Genomic DNA, 19,849 nt, shown 5'->3' on the forward strand with positions numbered 1-19,849 from the left:
TCTGAAACGTTTGAAGGATGCACATCCAAAGCCATGAATATTCAGTTGTCCTTTACTCTGCACTCAACAAGGCTCATTTAGGCTTCTTAATTAATGGAATAGAATAGAATAGAATAGAAATGTGATATGATATATTACAGATATATAAATGTTGGATAATCATTCGTCTGAAGTGGTCTAGAGTTTCCTGCCTAAACAAAGGGTTGGTCTAGAACAGTGTTTTTCAACCAGTGTGCCATGGCACACTAGTGTGCCCCGAGACATGGTCAGGTGTGCCGCGAAGCTCAGAGAGAAAGAAAGAAAGAGAGAAAGAGAGAAAGAAAGAAAGAAAGAAAGAAAGAAAGAGAAAGAGAAATCAAGAGGGAAAGAAAGCAAGACAGAAAGAAAGCAAGAGAGAGAGAGAAAGAAAGCAAGAGAGAGAAAGAGCGAGCGAGAGAGAGAAAGAGAACAAGAGAAAGAGAAAGAAAGCAAGAGAGAGAGAAAACAAGAGAGAGAAAGAGAGAGAGAGAAAGACATAGAGGGAGGGAGAAAGAGAGCAAAAAGAGAGGAAGGAAGAGAAAGAAAGAGGAATGAAGGGAGAGAAAGAGGGAGGGAGAAAGAAATAGAGTGAAGGGGAGGAAGAGAGAGAGAGATAATTTTTTTGTCCAAACCTTTTTTAGCCCCCCCCCCCCTCAATGTGCCCCAGGGTTTCGTAAATGTAAAAAATGTGCCACGGCTCAAGAAAGGTTGAAAATTACTGGTCTAGAAGACCTCCAAGTCCCTTCCAACTTTGTTATTCTATTCTATTCTATTATTATTATAATACAGTAGTTACTATACTATTAAGTAAATACTTATACAGTACTATTAAGCAAAAATCAAGAACAGAAAGAAGAATGGAAGCTTGGAACTTACTTCCAGTGGAAGTAGTGGGTAAGTCGTCAGTAACCAAGTTTAAACATGGGCTAAGTACAGTGATACCTTGTCTTACAAACTTAATTGGTTCCGGGATGAGGTTCTTAAGGTGAAAAGTTTGTAAGACGAAACAATGTTTCCCATAGGAATCAATGGAAAAGTGATTAATGCGTGCAAGCCCAAAATTCACCCCTTTTGCCAGCCGAAGTGCCCGTTTTTGCGCTGCTGGGATCCCCCTGAGGCTCCCCTCCATAGGAAACCCCACCTCCAGACTTCTGCATTTTTGCGATGCTGCAGGGGAATCCCAGCATCGCAAAAACGAGCGCTTCGCTGCCAACGGAAGTCTGGAGGTGGGGTTTCCCAGCGAAGGGAGCATCAGTGAAATCGCAGCATTGCAAAAACACCGAAATCCTCGAAACCCCACCTCCGGACCTCTGTGTTTTTGCGATGCTGTGATTTCATTGAGGCTCCCCTCGCTGGGAAACCCCACCTCCGGACTTCCGTTGCCAGCGAAGCATCCATTTTTGCGCTGCTGTGATTCCCCTGCAGCATCATAAAAACACGGAAGTCCAGAGGTGGGGTTTCCCATGGAGGGGAGCCTCAGGGGAATCCCAGCGGCGCAAAAACAGGTGCTTCACTGGCAACGGAAGTCCGGAGGGGGGGCATCCCAGCGGTGGCGGTGGGTTTGTAAGCTGAAAATAGTTTGTAAGAAGAGGGAAAAAAATCTTAAACCCCAGGTTTGTATCTCGAAAAGTTTGTATGACGAGGCATTTGTAAGACGAGGTATCACTGTATATGTCTATCACTTCACATTTTAAAAAAAAGATGAATTCAAAAGGCAGACTTGATGGACCTTTCTTGATCTTTCTCTGCAGTCAATTTTGTAGATTTCTGTTTCTATTTACTTTACATCTGCTAGTCACTTTGTTACTATGTCATGAATATGCCAAATGGCCTACTTAAATACTGCGTATTCCTAAATGCAAGCCAAAGGCATTGTAACTAAAACCAAGCCAGGAGCTTGTTAATCATCATTATTAGCTTTCATTTAAGCTTTAAACATCACGTAATTGAGATGCAATTACTGCTACTAATAAAAACCTTCATTTTATCAGTTTGTAGATTTTTATTTAAATTTTTTTTAACTCATCTCCAGCTGCCAGTCCAAAACTCTTTCGCCCTTTCTTTATTAGATATGACAGCATAATAGAGTTAGGTATCAGCAGAGAGGCATTTGAAGGATGATAGTACACAGGAATTGGGGGGGGGGTGGTGGTTTTGCAACAATTTCTCAGTAGCAGTAGTCCTTGATTTATGACACAACTGTCTGTAAGAAACCATTGCAGTCGTAAGTCAAGTCAGATCCGAATTTATGACAATCTTGATGACAGTTACTAAGCAGATCACCATAGCTTTAAGTGAATCCAGCATTCGGGTCCCACAGAGCTGATCTTCTCCAGGTCCCATCAGCTAAGCAGTGCCTTCTCTGTGGCAACCCCAGCCCTTCGGAATCAACTTCCTCCAGAGATTCGTATCACGCACACCCCTTCCCAGCCTTTCATAAGGTTTTAAAAATTCACCTTTGCCGGCAGAGGCTTGGGGCAGTTTGAGCCCTGGCATCTTGCTCCGACGGAATATATGATTGCGATGAATGAATGTAGATGAACTGTTTTAATAATTGGGATTTTAGATTAAGATTTTAAGTTTGGGTTTCTAACATGTTCTATTAGTATTTATTCCTGTTTGTAAGCTGCCCGGAGTTTCCGGAGAAGAGCGGTCTAGAAATCCAAATAATCAATCAATCAATCAATAATCCGTCTTCTCCCTTTGCAATCATGGACTGCAAGAAGCTGAACCCGTCATAAATGGGAGCCAGATGCCAACCTGTCCTGAACTGGAGTCACATAACTGTGGGAGTGGTCGCCGCTAGAATCACATTTGAGCAAAATTGGAAACTAAAAAATATCCCATCAACCTTAAATATAATAAACAAAATCTATGAAATTGCTGAAATGGATAAATTGACAATGGGAATTCGACAAAAAGACAATACAGAATTCTACCAGACTTGGAAAAGATGGTATAACTAGGTTGATCAAAAAAACCTATTTAAAACTTTAAGTAATTACACTACAGTCAAATATGTTATTTACTAGTAATCTTGTTACTCTTTATTACTCCTTTACTATAAAAAAAATGGATATAAATATGAAATATTCATAGCCAAGACTCATTAAATACATGAATATAGAAAACAATAGTGAAAGCTGTAACAACAAGGCCAACTTGCAAGTTGGCAAATATATGTTTGTCTTATCTTTTCCCCCCCTTTTTTTTCTCCTGTATTGTATTTGTCTTGTCTTCTTTTTAGTGTAAATAATTAATAAAGACATTTTTTTAAAAGGAAGTGGTCAGAAGAGCAGGTCATAAGTCCGTTTTTCCCAAGGCAAAGGGTAAATCTAAACCATCATCAAACAAATACAGGCTTCCTCGACTTATGACCGCAACTGAGTCCAAAATTTCTGTCGCTAAGCGAAAAGGGTTGTAAAATTAAATTTTGCCCCATTTTACGACCGGTCCTGCCACAGTTGTTAAGTGAATCACAATAGTTGTTAAGTCTGCATTGGTTGCCGATCACAATTCAAAGTGTTGGTTATGACCTATAAAGCCCTTCATGGCACCGGACCAGACTATCTCCGGGACCGCCTTCTGCTGCACAAATCCCAGCGACCAGTTAGGTCCCACAGAGTTGGCCTTCTCCGGGTCCCGTCAACAAAACAATGTCGTTTGGCGGGACCCAGGGGAAGAGCCTTCTCTGTGGCGGCCCCGGCCCTTTGGAACCAACTACCCCCAGAGATTAGAATTGCCCCCACCCTCCTCGCCTTTCGTAAGCTTCTTAAAATCCACCTCTGCTGTCAGGCATGGGGGAACTGAGATATTCTTTCCTCCTAGGCCTTACAATTTACACATGGTATGGTTGTATGTATGTTTGGTTTTATAATAAGGGTTTTTTTTAGTTGTTTAGTATTGGATTGTTACATGCTGTTTTTTGTCACTGTTGTTAGCCGCCTCGAGTCTGCGGAGAAGGGTGGCATACAAATCCAATAAATAAGTAAGTAAGTAAGTAAGTAAGTAAGTAAGTAAGTAAGTAAGTAAGTAAGTAAGTAAGTAAGTAAGTAAATAAGTAAATAAGTAAATAAATAAATAAGTTAGCAGCACAGCTGTTAATTGAATCTGGCTTCCATGTTGACTTTTGGTTGAAAGGAGGTCGTAAAAGGGGATCACATCACACACAGACACACACACGAGACACTGCAACGGTCATAAATATGAGTCGTTTGTGAAGCACTTGAATTTTGATCAGGTGACCATGGGGATGCCACAACAGTCCCTTTTTTTCAGTGTCGTTGCATCTTTGAACAGTGAGTAAATGAACAGCTGCAAGTCGAGTACCACCTGTACCAATACCTTGCCAATGCTGAGTTACTGGTGGAAGATGCGGAAAAGTTCCTTAGGATATAGTCTTCCCACAAGAAAACAATGGATTATAATACCAGGGGTATGAACACAGGATGAAGCTTTTTACCTTAGTTTTTATTGCATCACGAGAGACCGAATGCCCTTGCAAGAGACAGCAAGGTAATGGCTGCCATCCCAACCCTGATCTATTTAGGAAATGCCTATCAATTATGGGGAAATGGGTAAAATGCTTTTTACTGCTTTTCCCCAGAAGATTTCCAATATTTTAAATGGGGTCATTGTAAATTGTGCAAGTCAGAAAAGAAGGAAATTGTAAGCCACAGAATTGGCAAAATCTTTCTAAATAGACTTCACCTGTAAAGCTGAATGTTTCTGAACAATTTATTTAAATCTAAGTACAGTGGTACCTCGACCTAAGAATGCCTCTACTTAAGAGCTTTTCTAGATAAGAACCAGGTGTTCAAGATTTTTTTGCCTCTTCTTAAGAACCATTTTCTACTTAAGAACCCAAACCCAGAAAAATTTCCCAGGAAATTTGAGAGCAGCACGAAGGCCCGGCCACTTCCTTGCTATTCCTCCTTTAATCCCTTTTCTGGGCTGCCAGAGGAGCCTTTCGGTGGTGCTTAAGGCGGCTTTGGCAGCCCAGAGCGAACGGAGCATTTTCCTTTCTCTGAGTGCTTGGAGAGGGAATAAACCACTTCACTGTGCTGACTCCCTCGCACTGCCTCCCATACACCCAGCGCGAGGTTGCCTCCCGGAGCGTCTGGGCACAGAAAGGCAAAAGGGGGCGTTTTGCCCCAGCCAGATCAACTCAGCTTCAGCCAAACCGAGGAGTCACCACAGTGAAGGAAAAGTGCCGGCTACAAAGCAAGCGAGCAAGAGGAGAAGAGAGGGGAGCCCTTCAGCATGGGAAGGAATAGGAAGTAGGTAGCAGCAGCAGCAGCCGCCTTTCAGTCAAAGGAGCGGGAGGTTCCCCCTCTTGCTCGCCTGGGTTTCTCTCTCTGGTGCAGTGTATGGGAGGCAGCCTCGCGCCGGGTGTAAGGGAGCGCGTGCTCCTCCTCGTCATCTCAGAGTCCCTCTTTTTTTTTAAGCCTTAAAGTTTTGGATTTTTTAGATTCCCCTCACCTCATCTTCTTCCTTCGGCAGCGACTGTCCTCCTCCTCTTCTTCCTCCTCCTCCTCCTCCCACCCAAATTCCGAGCTTTTATTTCTTTCCTAATGGGTTTGCACACATTATTTGCTTTTACATTGATTCCTATGGGAAAAATTGCTTCTACTTACAAACTTTTCTACTTAAGAACCTGGTCACGGAACGAATTAAGTTCTTAAGTGGAGGTACCACTGTATATGTATATATTGTTGCTTTCAATTTACTACTTTCCCACGGCGTAAATAAATGTAAGTGTAAGTATGAAGTTGGTTAAAAGGAAGAGGGGTGAATGATGGAAGCTTATTCAGTTTTAAGATGCACAGTGGAAAAAAATATTTGTTCAAATGATTTCTGTTTTGCCTTTTAAGATTAAATTAAAAATACAAGGTAGCCCTACATTTTAACAAATTGCTCTGCAGTTCCTAAGCAGTTAAGTAGCAAGTTGACAAGCAACAACAGCACTGGAGCACCACAAGGTCAATTAAAAACTAATTGGGCAAAACAAAATTAGTTCTACATTAAAACCTTAAAGAAAGTATAATTGCCTACACATCTACAAACTCATTGTGTTATCTATACCCTTTCAGGGCAAGCAAAGTACAAAAAAGCAATTGCTAACAGAATGCCAAAAAGATATTAAACAAGAGAAAATATAGTTTACAATATTATTCCCCTTGTCTAAGCTTGGTCCTGCCATTTCAACCTACTGCTTTGTAATTTACAGGGGTCTCCAACCTTTGCAACTTTACGACTTGTGGACTTCAACTCCCAGAATTCCTCAAGAAATAAAGTTGCCAAGGTTGGAGACCCTGCTTTATAACCTGCTTTTTGTTCAACCCAACTTCTCGTCTCCTTTTTTTTTTTTTGAGGCTCTCATAAACTCCATCCGAAAGCAGCTTTTGTAGTCTTACCCTTCCTCTTGAACTTCAATTTTTCCCTTTGAATCTTCTTTAATAATTTATTTTGCACTTAGATGCTCATCTTGTCCATAGGATCGATGTACTTTCTTTTGTAGTAGTCACCACATTTACATACAACCCACATTCCTTCAGTTCTTAGCCATTCTTGATCGTGCCTAATATTCTTTTACTACACGCATGAAAGAAACCCATTTCCATTCAGTTTAATTTCTATGTTTCATCCAACTTTCATGGAACACATGAATTATTATTCATTATGTTCTTATACAAATCAAGGGAAATATTTCTTCACCCAGAGGGTCGTTGGTTTATGGAATTCACTTCCAGAAGAGGTCGTGACAGCTGTCAGCCTTGATAGCTTCTGTTCTGTCTGGGTCCCTCCAGCAAACACCAACCCAAAAAGAGAAGCCAGACACACTGGTAAAAATCAAAGGCAGTTTATAGAATTCAAAGCAAACACAGGTAACAGAAAATGTCCTTACAAACAGGAACACGCTGAAACTTCAAAGATGTTTCACGAAGGCCATGAAGTAAAACAGGATTTTTGCTGTCAAAAGCAACGCTGGAGATAACAAACATACGCCTCCCCCAAGTCTTCCAGTCTTCTAGGCCACAAGCCAAGATCAGAGACGCCGAGAAGCAAAGCAGGGTCACAGAACTTCCAGGTGATAATGCTCCACATGGCTTAAAGGGCTTGCCTGCTTTTTAAACCCTGCTGAGGAGAACCACACCCAAACCCAGCTGTTGCCAATTCAATGATGCCAATACCTTTCTAATTGGTCCTGTCTCTGAGCTGCACGTCGCTGTCTCATGTCAATTATAGCCTGTGCTTCCTCATCCAATGAGGACAGGCTACTGGCTGGGGAGAGCGCCCCCCCCCCCCTGGGGCTCTCAGGCTGCTCCCCCTCATCCTCTTCCTGACTTTCCTCTCCGTCTGCCTGGTCCTCCCCCTCCTGTTCACTGTCCTCCTCCTCCGGGCCTGGATCCAGCAGAGACGCAGCCGGTCCTTGAGGAGCCTCAGGCTGAATCACAACAGCTTCAAGGCAGGATTAGACAGATTCATGGATGCCAAGTGTATCGGTGGTTATTGAAAAGGATGTCCATGTGCCGCCTCTATGTTGGTTGAGGCAGGCAGGATTCCCTTGGGTCCCATTTGTTGGGGGTCGAGGGAACAGGAGGGTCTTCTCTTTCTGCTCAAGATCCCCATGGACAATTGGTGGGCCACTGTGTGACACAGAATGCTGAACTCGATGGGCTTTGGCCTGATTCAGCATGGTTCTTCTTAGGTTCTTACATTGGACAGAAAAGTATCTTAGTCCTCCACTAACATTTAGTGACCCTTCAAAGTTACAACAGCACAGAAAAAAAGTATTTCCACACTTATGACCATTGCAGCATCTCCATGGTAATATAATTCTGACAAGCAAAATCAATGGGGAAGCCAGATTCACTTAACAACAGTGTCATTAACAACTGCAGTGATTTGCTTAACAAATGTGGCAAGAAAAGTAGTAACATGGGATAAAACTCAATGTCTCACTTCAATTATGGTCGTAAGTCAAGGACTACCTGTATTTCTTTCAATATTCATTTTCTGAAACAGTGCGTGCAGTGGCCACTACACATCTACATATAAAAATTCTCCATTCCCTTTTTCATTCATTCATTGGAAGATAGACAAACTAATTCCATACTTTTCCAGCATTTATAGCATCCATAACCTTTCAGTCATTCCTTTCATTTTCCATAACATAGCACCAACTTGGTCTATTTGCTAGATTAAATTTCAATCCATATTCCTCCCTGAATCACAACAAATATGCAATGTTTGCTGCAAATTGATTTTTCAGTCACCAACATCATAATCTGCATTCAAAACTATACATCTTCACATCTTCAATCGCACACTCTTATCATCAAAAAGACTCACTAAACTTCTATCCATATAGTAACAAATCAACATAAGCAAATCAAACCCATATTTTAGCATTTGTCTACTTAAGTCCTATATGAGAGCAGACTTGTCATTTTTCAACTTTTTCACAGTTTATTACTTCTTTTTTTCAGTCATTTTTCTGGGCATTTATGCACACGTCTCTCAACATATCAGTACAATTCCTATACAAATCTCTAAAACAGATGTGGCAGTCTTCAAACTTGACAACTTTAAGACTTGTGGAGAGTTAGCTGGCTGGAGAATTCTGGGAGTTGAAGTCCACAAGTTTTAAAGTTGTCACATTTCAAGACCTCTGCTGCAAAGGCTCTTGTCATTTTCTCTCACCTGTTTCATCCTATATGAATAACAATAGCAATAGCACTTAAACTTATATATTGCTTCATGGTGGCTTTATTGCCCTCTTTAAGCAGTTTACAGAGTCAGCAAATGCAAAATATGCAAAATATAATTTGATTTACAACACTACAGAAGAAAGAGTAATTTTGATTACCTTTGAAATATTCCTTTTTTAACCAAATGATACTGCGAAACTAAAGATAAATGAATTGAGTTCTGAACTGAAGGAGCTAAGGACCCATTACCTCATTAAGAAGGTATGAGCAGCCTGGAAATAGTATTTATTTTGATTGCATTAATTCGGCCAATACACGCTATATGCATTGCAGACGGCTTGATGGCTTGTTTGATAGAAGATGACATTAACAAAAGTGATCTTGCTTTGCTAAATTATACCATTTTATCTCATAAAAACAGAAGCTGATGCACAAAAATAGGAGAGAAGAGAACCAAAAAGTAGTAATGCTTGTAAATCATAAAAATATCTTAACAAATTGTAAAGACAACAAAATTGCAGAGGAAGCATTGTTTCCATATGAAATACAATTAAATTCCATCTCTTTAATATAATTGAATAGAATATTATTTGTAAAGGTTGTTGTGTTCTTAACAATTCTAAAACAACTTTCTCTTTCAAAAAGGTTGACAATAGATTTTTAGAGAATCTCCCTATATTGACCTCCATTTTGCTCAGTTTCTAGACTTATTCTAAGTATTACTCAGCTTGCCTATTTATTTATTTATTTATTTATTATTTAGATTTGTATGCCGCCCCTCTCCGCAGACTCGGGGCGGCTCACAGCAAGATACAGCAAATCATGACAAATCCAAATAAATTTAAAATATTTAAAAAGGTTTAAAAAGAACCCCATTTACTAACAAACAAACACACACACACACACACACAAACATACCATGCATAAATTGTACATGCCCGGGGGAGGTGTTTCAGTTCCCCCATGCCTGACGGCAAAGGTGGGTTTTAAGGAGTTTACGGAAGGCAGGGAGAGTAGGGGCAGTTCTAATCTCTGGGGGGAGTTGGTTCCAGAGAGTCGGGGCTGCCACAGAGAAGGCTCTTCCCCTGGGGCCCGCCAACCGACATTGTTTAGTTGACGGGACCCGGAGAAGGCCCACTCTGTGGGACCTAATCGGTCTCTGGGATTCGTGCGGCAGAAGGCGGTCTTGGAGAAGAAATCCTCCAGGGCAGGGATCCCCAAAATTTTGGACCTCAGGGACCACCAAACTCATAACTTTAAATCCTGCAGACCACCAAATTCATAATTTTACATCTCATGGACCCTAATTCATAATTTTAAGTCCCACAGACCACTAATATGATTTTTTTTTAAAAAAAGATAAGGTAAAAAAGTTACGATCTTTGCAGCATCCTTATAATCATCTGGTCAAAATTCAGACACTTGGCAACTAGTTCATATTTATGACCGCTGTTGTGTCCCAAGATCATATAACCCTTTGCGACCCTCTGACAAGCAAAGTCAATGGGGAAACCAGATTCACTTAACCAGATTACTAACTTATCAATGACAGCGATTCATTTAACAATTGTGGCAAAAAAGGTTGTAAAATGAGACAAAACTCACCAAACAAATGATGCATTTAACAACAGAAAATGTGGGCTCAATTGTGGTCGTAATTGAGGATTACCTGTATAAGTGCTGTTGCTATTTCAAAAGCCTTGGAACATGGAGAATTTGATTTCATTTCCCCAAAACAAACCTATCAACCCATGCTAGAATTCAGTCCTATTGAATACTAAATATTCTAACCAGATGAATAAGCATGAGAGGAGAACACAAAAAACCACACACCATATCAATTTTACACTACTCACTATCACTATGCACATCAACATGAAACTGACCCCAATTCACACAGTAGGATAAGAAGATACATAAAAAGCCTGGGTTGTGGACAGCCCTTATGTACTGTTTACACAGACCTAGGGGTTAAATCATGGATTAATATATTAAACTTCTAAAATTTTCATTCGGTGGCTGCACCGGACCAGATTATCTCAGGGACCGCCTTCTCCTGCACGAATCCCAGCGACCAGTTAGGTCCCACAGAGTGGGTCTTCTCCGGGTCCCGTCAACTAAGCAATGCCGCTTGGCGGGACCCAGGGGAAGAGCCTTCTCTGTGGCGGCCCCAGCCCTCTGGAACCAACTCCCCCCAGAGATTAGAATTGCCCCCACCCTCCTTGCCTTTCGTAAGCTCCTTAAAACCCACCTCTGCCGCCAGGATGGGGGAACTGAGATGCTTTTTCCCCCTGGGCCTTTACAATTTCATGTGTGGTATGTCTGTATGTATGTTTGGTTTTTTATATTAATGGGTTTTTAAATCATTTTTAGTATTTATTGGATTATTACTGTACATTGTTTTATTACTGTTGTTAGCCGCCCCGAGTTTCCGGAGAGGGGCGGCATACAAATCCAATAAATAAATAAATAATAAATAAAGTATTCTAGGCTACTATCTTGGATAGCTCCATTCTAAAGAACAATGAATATGAACCAAGTCAACAACTCGACAGTATTGTTTTTATACAAGCCTTTTCAAAGAGGCTAGGCAACAATTCAGATTCCAAGGAGGAAAGTGACTCAGAAAACTTGTGGGCAACACATATATCACACCTGTCAGCAATTCCTTACAGAAGGGTTTGATTCAAGGAGGTGCTGACAGGCACAACATGTGCGCTCAAACATACTAAATAGGAGACCGGAGCACTGGATACGTTCACCCCCTTGATTTGACCAAAATATATTTTAAAAGGCAGCATTAAAAGATAGCAGTAATAGTAACTCCAAATCGTATTTTTCCCTTCAAATCTGCATTTACATAGTCCTAAAAATGACTAGATAATAGAGATGTGAGTCTTTGAACAAAAGACCACTAGAAAAGTTGAAAAACACATCTCCACAAAAAAGGAAGTGGCAGGCTTCCAAATTGTTGTCAAGAAATCTCCACGGGAGTGTGCCAGTGGTTGCCAGGAGGCAAGTGTGACACAAACTTTTATTTTCACTGCATTTCCTTTTCTACCAACAATTTAATGTTTACAGGTAGTCCTTGACTTACTTACTTATTATTATTATTATTATTATTATTAATTATTATTATTATTATTAATTAGATTTGTATGCCGCCCCTCTCCGTGGACTCACAACCACAATTAAGCCCCAATTGCTGAGTGAGACACAATTGCTAAGTGAGTTTTGCCCCATTTTATGACCTTTCTTGCCACAGTTGTTAAGTAAATCCCTGCAATGGTTAAGTTAGCAACATGGCTTTCCCATCAATTTTACTTGTGCTTAGCAATACAGATTTCCATTCTTACTTTCCATCCCTTTTTCCCAACCACTGATTAAATAAGAATGCAGCTGCGAGAGCAATCATGGGCTTCCCCAAATATGCCCATGTTACACCAACACTCCGCAGTCTGCATTGGTTGCCGATCAGTTTCCGGTCACAATTCAAAGTGTTGGTTATGACCTATAAAGCCCTTCATGGCACCGGACCACATTATCTCCGGGACCGCCTTCTGCCGCACGAATCCCAGCGACCAATTAGGTCCCATAGAGTGGGCCTTCTCCGGGTCCTGTTTGGTGGGACCCAGGGGAAGAGCCTTCTCTGTGGCGGCCTCGGCCCTCTGGAACCAACTCCCCACAGAGATTAGAATAGCCCCCACCCTCCTTGCCTTTCATAAGCTTCTTAAAACCCACCTCTGTCATCAGGCATAGGGGAACTGAGATATTCTTTCCACCTAGGCTTCTACAATTTATGCATGGTATGTTTGTTTGTTTGTAGGTATGATTGGTTTTAAAATAAGGTTTTTTTAGTTGTTTTAGTATTGGATTTACATGCTGTTTTTATTATTGTTGTTAGCCGCCCCGATTCTATGGAGAGGGGCGGCATACAAATCCAATCAATCAATCAATCAATCAATAAATAAATAAATAAATAAATAAATAAAATTCTGTGTCTTCTTTGTGTTTCATTTTCAATGTCAGTCTGTCCATTTCTGCAGAGTCTAGTATCTTCTTAATTATCGCATCAACTTGCGGCGTTTCTCCATTGTCCCAATATTGTGCAAAGATAATCTTTGCTGCTGTTAAGACAATCTACATTCTTAAGAGACTGCAACCGTCATGAATGTGAGTCAGTGGCCAAGCTTCTGAATTTTGATCACGCGATGCTGTGGTGGTCAGTGGGGCATAAAACAGCCATACAACATTTTTTGCAGTTGTAACTTCAAACAATCACTTAATGAACTGTTGTAAGTTGTAGTTGTTCCCAATTCTAGGGGTGGTGCTCATCTCCGTTTGTAATGGGTGAGCAGTGTGGTCGGGCAGTAGGAAAAGCAAGTAGGATGCTTGGCTGCATAGCTAGAGGTATAACAAGCAGGAAGAGGGAGATTGTGATCCCCTTATATAGAGCGCTGGTGAGACCACATTTGGAGTACTGTGTTCAGTTCTGCAGACTTCACCTACAAAAGGATATTGACAAAATTGAACGGGTCCAAAGACGGGCTACAAGAATGGTGGAAGGTCTTAAGCATAAAACGTATCAGGAAAGACTTCATGAACTCAATCTGTATAGTCTGGAGGACAGAAGGAAAAGGGGGGACATGATCGAAACATTTAAATATGTTAAAGGGTTAAATAAGGTTCAGGAGGGAAGTGTTTTTAATAGGAAAGTGAACACAAGAACAAGGGGACACAATCTGAAGTTAGTTGGGGGAAAGATCAAAAGCAACGTGAGAAAATATTATTTCACTGAAAGAGTAGTAGATCCTTGGAACAAACTTCCAGCAGACATGGTTGGTAAATCCACAGTAACTGAATTTAAACATGCCTGGGATAAACATATATCCATTGTAAGATAAAATACAGGAAATAGTATAAGGGCAGACTAGATGGACCATGAGGTCTTTTTCTGCCGTCAGTCTTCTATGTTTCTATGTAAGCCGAGGAAACAGCACTGTCCGAAGACGTATCTATGGTCATGTGGCTGCACGATTCAGGTTATTGAAACGGATGTCCAAGTGACGCCTCTGCATTGGTTGCGACAGGCAGGATTCCCTTGGGGACCATTTGTTGGGGGTCAAGAGAAAGGGAGGGTGTACAATTGGTGGGCCACTGTGTGACACAGAATGCTGGACTCGATGGGCTTTGGCCCAATTCAGCATGGTTTGTGGTAGAGCCAGGGTGGAGGTTTTACATGCAGCCTTGTGCTCCTTGGTCTCTCAGTGGCTTTCAGTGGTGTCAATCATGGAATTTCCCTGGGCTGGGAATTATTATTATTATTATTATTATTATTATTATTATTATTATTATTATTATTAATTAGATTTGTATGCCGTCCCTCTCCGAAGACTCAGGGCGGCTCACAACAGTGACAAAAACAGTATATACTGACAAATCTAATAATTAAAATCTAAGATAACAATTATACATTTAAAAATCTAAAAGCAAGGAACCCCAATATAAAAAACATACATACAGTCATATCATGCACTAGGACTACATAGGCAGGGGGAGATGTCTCAGTTCCCCCACGCTTGACGACAGAGGTGGGTTTTAAGGAGTTTACGAAAGGCAAGGAGGGTGGAGGCAATTCTATTCTCTGGGGGGAGTTGGTTCCAGAGGGCCGGGGCCGCCACAGAGAAGGCTCTTCCCCTGGGTCCCGCCAAACGACATTGTTTTGTTGTCGGGACCTGGAAAAGGCCCACTCTGTGGGACCTAACCGGTCGCTGGGATTCGTGTGGCAGAAAGCAGTCTCGTAGATACCCTGGTCCGGTGCCATGAAGGGCTTTATAGGTGATAACCAACACTTTGAATTGTGACCGGAAACTGATCGGCAACCAATGCAGATTGTGGAGTGTTGGGAATGGGGATCAAGGACACAATTTTACAGAGGTTTACTTTCTTCATCTTGAGCCAGTTTCGGTTACTATTGGTCAGAAGAGGAGTGTTAGGCCCTAGCTTGTTTCTTTGTTGAGTGCCACAAGGCTCAACTACCTCTCCATAAAAACACGTATTTGCTGAGCTTATTTACCTGGGTGGTCTCGTTAGTATACCGGTGGCACCCAAGTATAACTTTTTCCAAATAGAAGTGAAAAAACAAACAATTCTGGCTGGAATGCAGCATTGCAAGCTGACTCTGCCAACTGCTAGGAGTTTAGTCCTGACCAGATCAAGGTTCACTCAGCCTTCCATCCTGATGAGGTCAGTAAAATGTGGATCCAGATTGTTGGGGGCAATAGGCTGACCCTGTAAACCTTTAGAGATGGCTGTAAAGCACTATGAAGTGGTATATAAAGCTAAGTGCTATTGCTATTGCTAAAGGTTTCCTGTCTATTGCACTTCTCCCTAATATCTTGCAAGACTTCAATACTTACTCTTCAAATAACAGAGTAGTTTGTGGCATTTTAAGCTACCATTTGAGAAAACCAAAATGCAATCGTTCAATTTTTGCCATGGTATCTTGTGCAATTCAGGCAGAGAACAAACAAATCACAGGTTTGTTCATTTAGCCATTTAATCAATCAAGCTGTTATCGATGTAATAGTTTTTTAAAAGACTAAAGCTAATCAAAGCAGCAGAATAAGCAATGCTTATCCAGATTTTTATCTGGACAGGCTAGTAAATTGCTTTTCAAGAGCACTTTTTACTGTATAAAATAACAAAAAACCAAATAAAGATGTATTACTCGTGTTTAAAAAATTCTTTTTTAAAAACTGATTTCTAATTATAATAGTTCAGATTCCCCAATCTTAACACAATGCAGAAAGGTGAACTTCAACTTTCACATTTCTAGGAAATGACATTGCTGATTGCAGACATTGGGAAAATGTTGTTCTTTATTTATTTATTTAGATTCACATCATGATCACTAATAATTAATACCTACAAATGCCTCTATTTGCAAACTTTTCTAGATAAGAACCGGGTGTTCAAGATTTTTTTGCCTCTTCTCAAGAATCATTTTCCACTTACAAACCCGAGCCTCTGAAACTGCAACCAGAAAAGGCAGGGAGAAGCCTCCATGGGGCCTCTCTAGGATTCTCCTGGGAGGAAACACGGCAAGAAAGGGTGGGGATAAGCCTCCGTGGGGCCTTTCTAGGAATCTCCTGGGAGGAAACAGGACCAGAAAAGGTGGGGAGAAGCCTCCGTGGGGCCTCTCTAGGAATCTCCTGGGAGGAAACACGGCCAGAAAAGGTGGGGATAAGCCTCTGTGGAGCCTTTCTAGGAATCTCCTGGGAGGAAATAGGGCCGGAAAAGGCGGGGAGAAGCTTCCGTGGGGCCTCTCTAGGAATATCCTGGGAGGAAACAGGGCCTCCACCCTCCCTGTGGTTTCCCCAATTGCCCACATTATTTGCTTTTTCATTGATGCCTATGGGAAAACTTGCTTCTTCTTACAAACTTTTCTACTTAAGAACCTGGTCACAGAACGAATTAAGTTCGTAAGTAGAGGTACCACTGTATTAAGAACGTCTATTGAGATTCTCAGTCATCCAAGTCATGGTTGCCCTAAAGGTGCTTTTTCAAAAGACAAGTGGACTTTGTTTTTTCCTTGAAGACCTTTCACTTCTCATCCAAGAAGCTGCTTCTGTTCTGATTGAATGGTGGAAGATTTAAGGATTTATATTCCTTGCAGTTATCTGGTCATTAGTATACTTTCTGAGAGTCATTGAGACCACTTGGAGGTTTATCTGTGCCCTCAGAGTCACCTGAACTTTCTTGGAACTGCTGAAAGGACCGTGTCATAAATAGGAGATAGGTGGTGTCCCCTATCCAAAAACCAGATGACTGCAAGAAATATTAAATCCCTCCATCCTCCATATTTCCGTCAGAATCGAAGAAACCTATTGGATGAGAAATGAAACATCTTCAAGAATAAATGAGGTCCAGTTGCCTTTTGAAAAAGCACCTTTGGGGACAATAATTAAGGACAGCATTTTAAAAACTAAATTGCAACCAAGGTAAAAGCAAACTCATCCCCAGGCTCAATGACCTTACAAAATGGTGACAGGGTTGAAGATAAGCGATTCCCTGGGGATTGGGGAGGTGGGGGTAGAATGATATTCTGAATAGCAAAAACCATGGGAGAAAAGTCAGGTTTGCTGGACCTTCTCCCCCAAAAAATGAGATCAGGAAATCATGCTTCTTCTGCCAGATCCTCAATCTGAGTATTGCATTGGCAGTTCTGTGTTAGCAAAAACGTCAGAAGAGAAGGATTGAGGGGTAGTGATTTCTGACAGTCTCAAAATGGGTGAGCAGTGTGGTCGGGCAGTAGGAAAAGCAAGTAGGATGCTTGGCTGCATAGCTAGAGGTATAACAAGCAGGAAGAGGGAGATTGTGATCCCCTTATTTGGAGCACTGGTGAGACCACATTTGGAATACTGTGTTCAGTTCTGGAGACCTCACCTACAAAAACATATTGACAAAATTGAACGGGTCCAAAGACGGGCTACAAGAATGGTGGAAGGTCTTAAGCATAAAACGTATCAGGAAAGACTCAATGAACTCAATCTGTATAGTCTGGAGGACAGAAGGAAAAGGGGGGACATGATCGAAACATTTAAATATGTTAAAGGGTTAAATAAGGTTCAGGAGGGAACTGTTTTTAATAGGAATGTGAACACAAGAACAAAGGGACACAATCTGAAGTTAGTTGTGGGAAAGATCAGAAGCAACGTGAGAAAATATTATTTTACTAAAAGAGTAGTAGATGCTTGGAACAAACTTCCAGCAGACATGGTAGATAAATCCACAGTAAATGAATTTAAACACGCCTGGGAGAAACATATATCCATCCTAAGATAAAAATACAGGAAATAGTATAAGGGCAGACTAGATGGACCATGAGGTCTTTTTCTGCCGTCAGTCTTCTATGTTTCTATGTTTCTAAGTTTCTATCTAACTAATTGGGGAGAGAGTCTCTCAAATTATTTGGCCCCACGTCATTAAAGAGCTTTATAGGTTACAATCAGCATCTGGAATTGAACCCAGAAGCATGTCAGTAGCCAGTGCAGTTCATGGGACAGAGATGTGATATGCCTTGAATGTGGAGTACACATAACTGCCTCCTTCAGCATAACCTGTAAAAAATCTGTCTCACTTTACTCAGGTTGATGGTACATATTTAGGGTGCTCATCATTTTAGATTGATGCATGATAGAAGACTGACGGCAGAAAAAGACCTCATGATCCATCTAGTCTGCCCTTATACTATCTTTGGAGAGGGGCGGCATACAAATCTAATAAATTGAATTGAATTGAATTTTCTGTATTTTATCTTAGGATGAATATATGTTTATCCCAAGCATGTTTAAATTCAGTTACCGTGGATTTATCAACCACATCTGCTGGAAGTTTGTTCCAAGGATCTACTACTCTTTCAGTAAAATAATATTTTCTCATGTTGCTTTTGATCTTTCCCCCAACTAACTTCAGATTGTGTCCCTTGTTCTTGTGTTCACTTTCCTATTAAAAACACTTCCCTCCTGGACATTATTTAACCCTTTAACATATTTAAATGTTTCGATCATGTCCCCCCTTTTCCTTCTGTCCTCCAGACTATACAGATTGTGTTCATTAAGTCTTTCCTGATATGTTTTATGCTTAAGACCTTCCACCATTCTTGTAGCCCATCTTTGGACCCGTTCAATTTTGTTAATATCTTTTTGTAGGTGAGGTCTCCAGAACTGAACACAGTATTATTCCAAATGTGGTCAAATGATCTCAGTACATATTAGGATAATGCTAAAGAACAGCAAACATCCAGAAAAAAAATGCATTAACAGATTATCCGAAGATGCTAATTCCTCCAGCACAGAAAGAGAATGAGCTTATACTATTCAGTAAGTGCACAATATAATACTGAGGAAAAAGTGTGGCGCAGTTATTTGGAGCAGAGGGAACTAGGTCATCAAGTCACCTTGGATAAATAATTATCTCTCACCTTAAACTACTTTGAGAAAGTGTTATGAAAAGGAGTAGCAAAGGATGAGCAAGGAGCTAGTTCCCTAGAGGAAGCAGAGGATAAAAGTTAAACAACTCTGACAGCAATAACAATAACAACAGAGTTGGGACCTGGGAGGTCTTCTAGTCCAAGCCCCTGCTCAGGCAGGAAATCCTACACTACCTTCAGACAGATGGTTATCCAACATCTTCTTAAAAACTCCCAGTGTTGGAGCATCCACAACTTCTGGAGGCAAGATGTTCCATGGATTAATTGTTCTAACTTTCAGGAAATTTCTCCTTAGTTCTAAGTTCTCCTTGTTTAGTTTCCACCCATTGCTTCTTGTTCTACCCTCAGGTGCATCTCAGATTGTTATGTTCCTCGGACCAAGAGGGACATGCACCACGATCTCAGATTGTTATGTCCCTCAGACTGCTATCCAAGATGCCTGCCCAGGTATGATGCTGCTGAACTTAGTGCCAAAATCCTAATTCCTATAGCAGAGACTGGATACTCCACTGTGTCTATTTCCACTTGCTCCGAAGATATGGCAAGGAAAAGTTCTAACATTGCTTCCTTCAGGGGGAGTCATGTCCTGTCCTAGAAACATAGAAACATAGAAGACTGACGGCAGAAAAAGACCTCATGGTCCATATACTCTGCCCTTATACTATTTCCTGTATTTTATCTTAGGATGGATCTAGGTTTATCCCAGGCATGTTTCAATTCAGTTACTGTGGATTTACCAATCACGTCTGCTAGAAGTTTGTTCCAAGGATCTACTACTCTTTCAGTGAAATAATATTTTCTCACGTTGCCTTTGATCTTTCCCCCAACTAACTTCAGATTGTGTCCCCTTGTTCTTATGTTCACTTTCCTATTAAAAACACTTCCCTCCTGAACCTTATTTAACCCTTTAACATATTTAAATGTTTCGATCATGTCCCCCCTTCTCCTGCAAAGAGTCCTACTTTCATAGGAGAAAACATGGAGATCTCTTAAGGTTCCGGGAGCTCTTGAGAAGCCTTGATGGACATTAACTGGTCTCTGAAGCAAGACAGGGCTGGAACCAAGAAGGGGGCCCTCTCCTGCAAAGAGACAGCGATATCACAGCTTTTCTATAGCTCTGCTT

General features: G+C 41.1%; 1 protein-coding gene across 10 annotated transcripts in view; it reads right to left on the reverse strand.

Moving 5' to 3' along the window:
* PTK2 (protein tyrosine kinase 2) overlaps window positions 1–19,849 on the reverse strand; it is a 300,863-nt gene that overhangs the window by 187,675 nt on the left and 93,339 nt on the right. The gene's annotated exons all lie outside the window — the stretch shown is intronic.

Source organism: Erythrolamprus reginae, chromosome 3, assembly GCF_031021105.1.
Source record: "Erythrolamprus reginae isolate rEryReg1 chromosome 3, rEryReg1.hap1, whole genome shotgun sequence".
Classification (NCBI taxonomy): domain Eukaryota; kingdom Metazoa; phylum Chordata; class Lepidosauria; order Squamata; family Dipsadidae; genus Erythrolamprus; species Erythrolamprus reginae.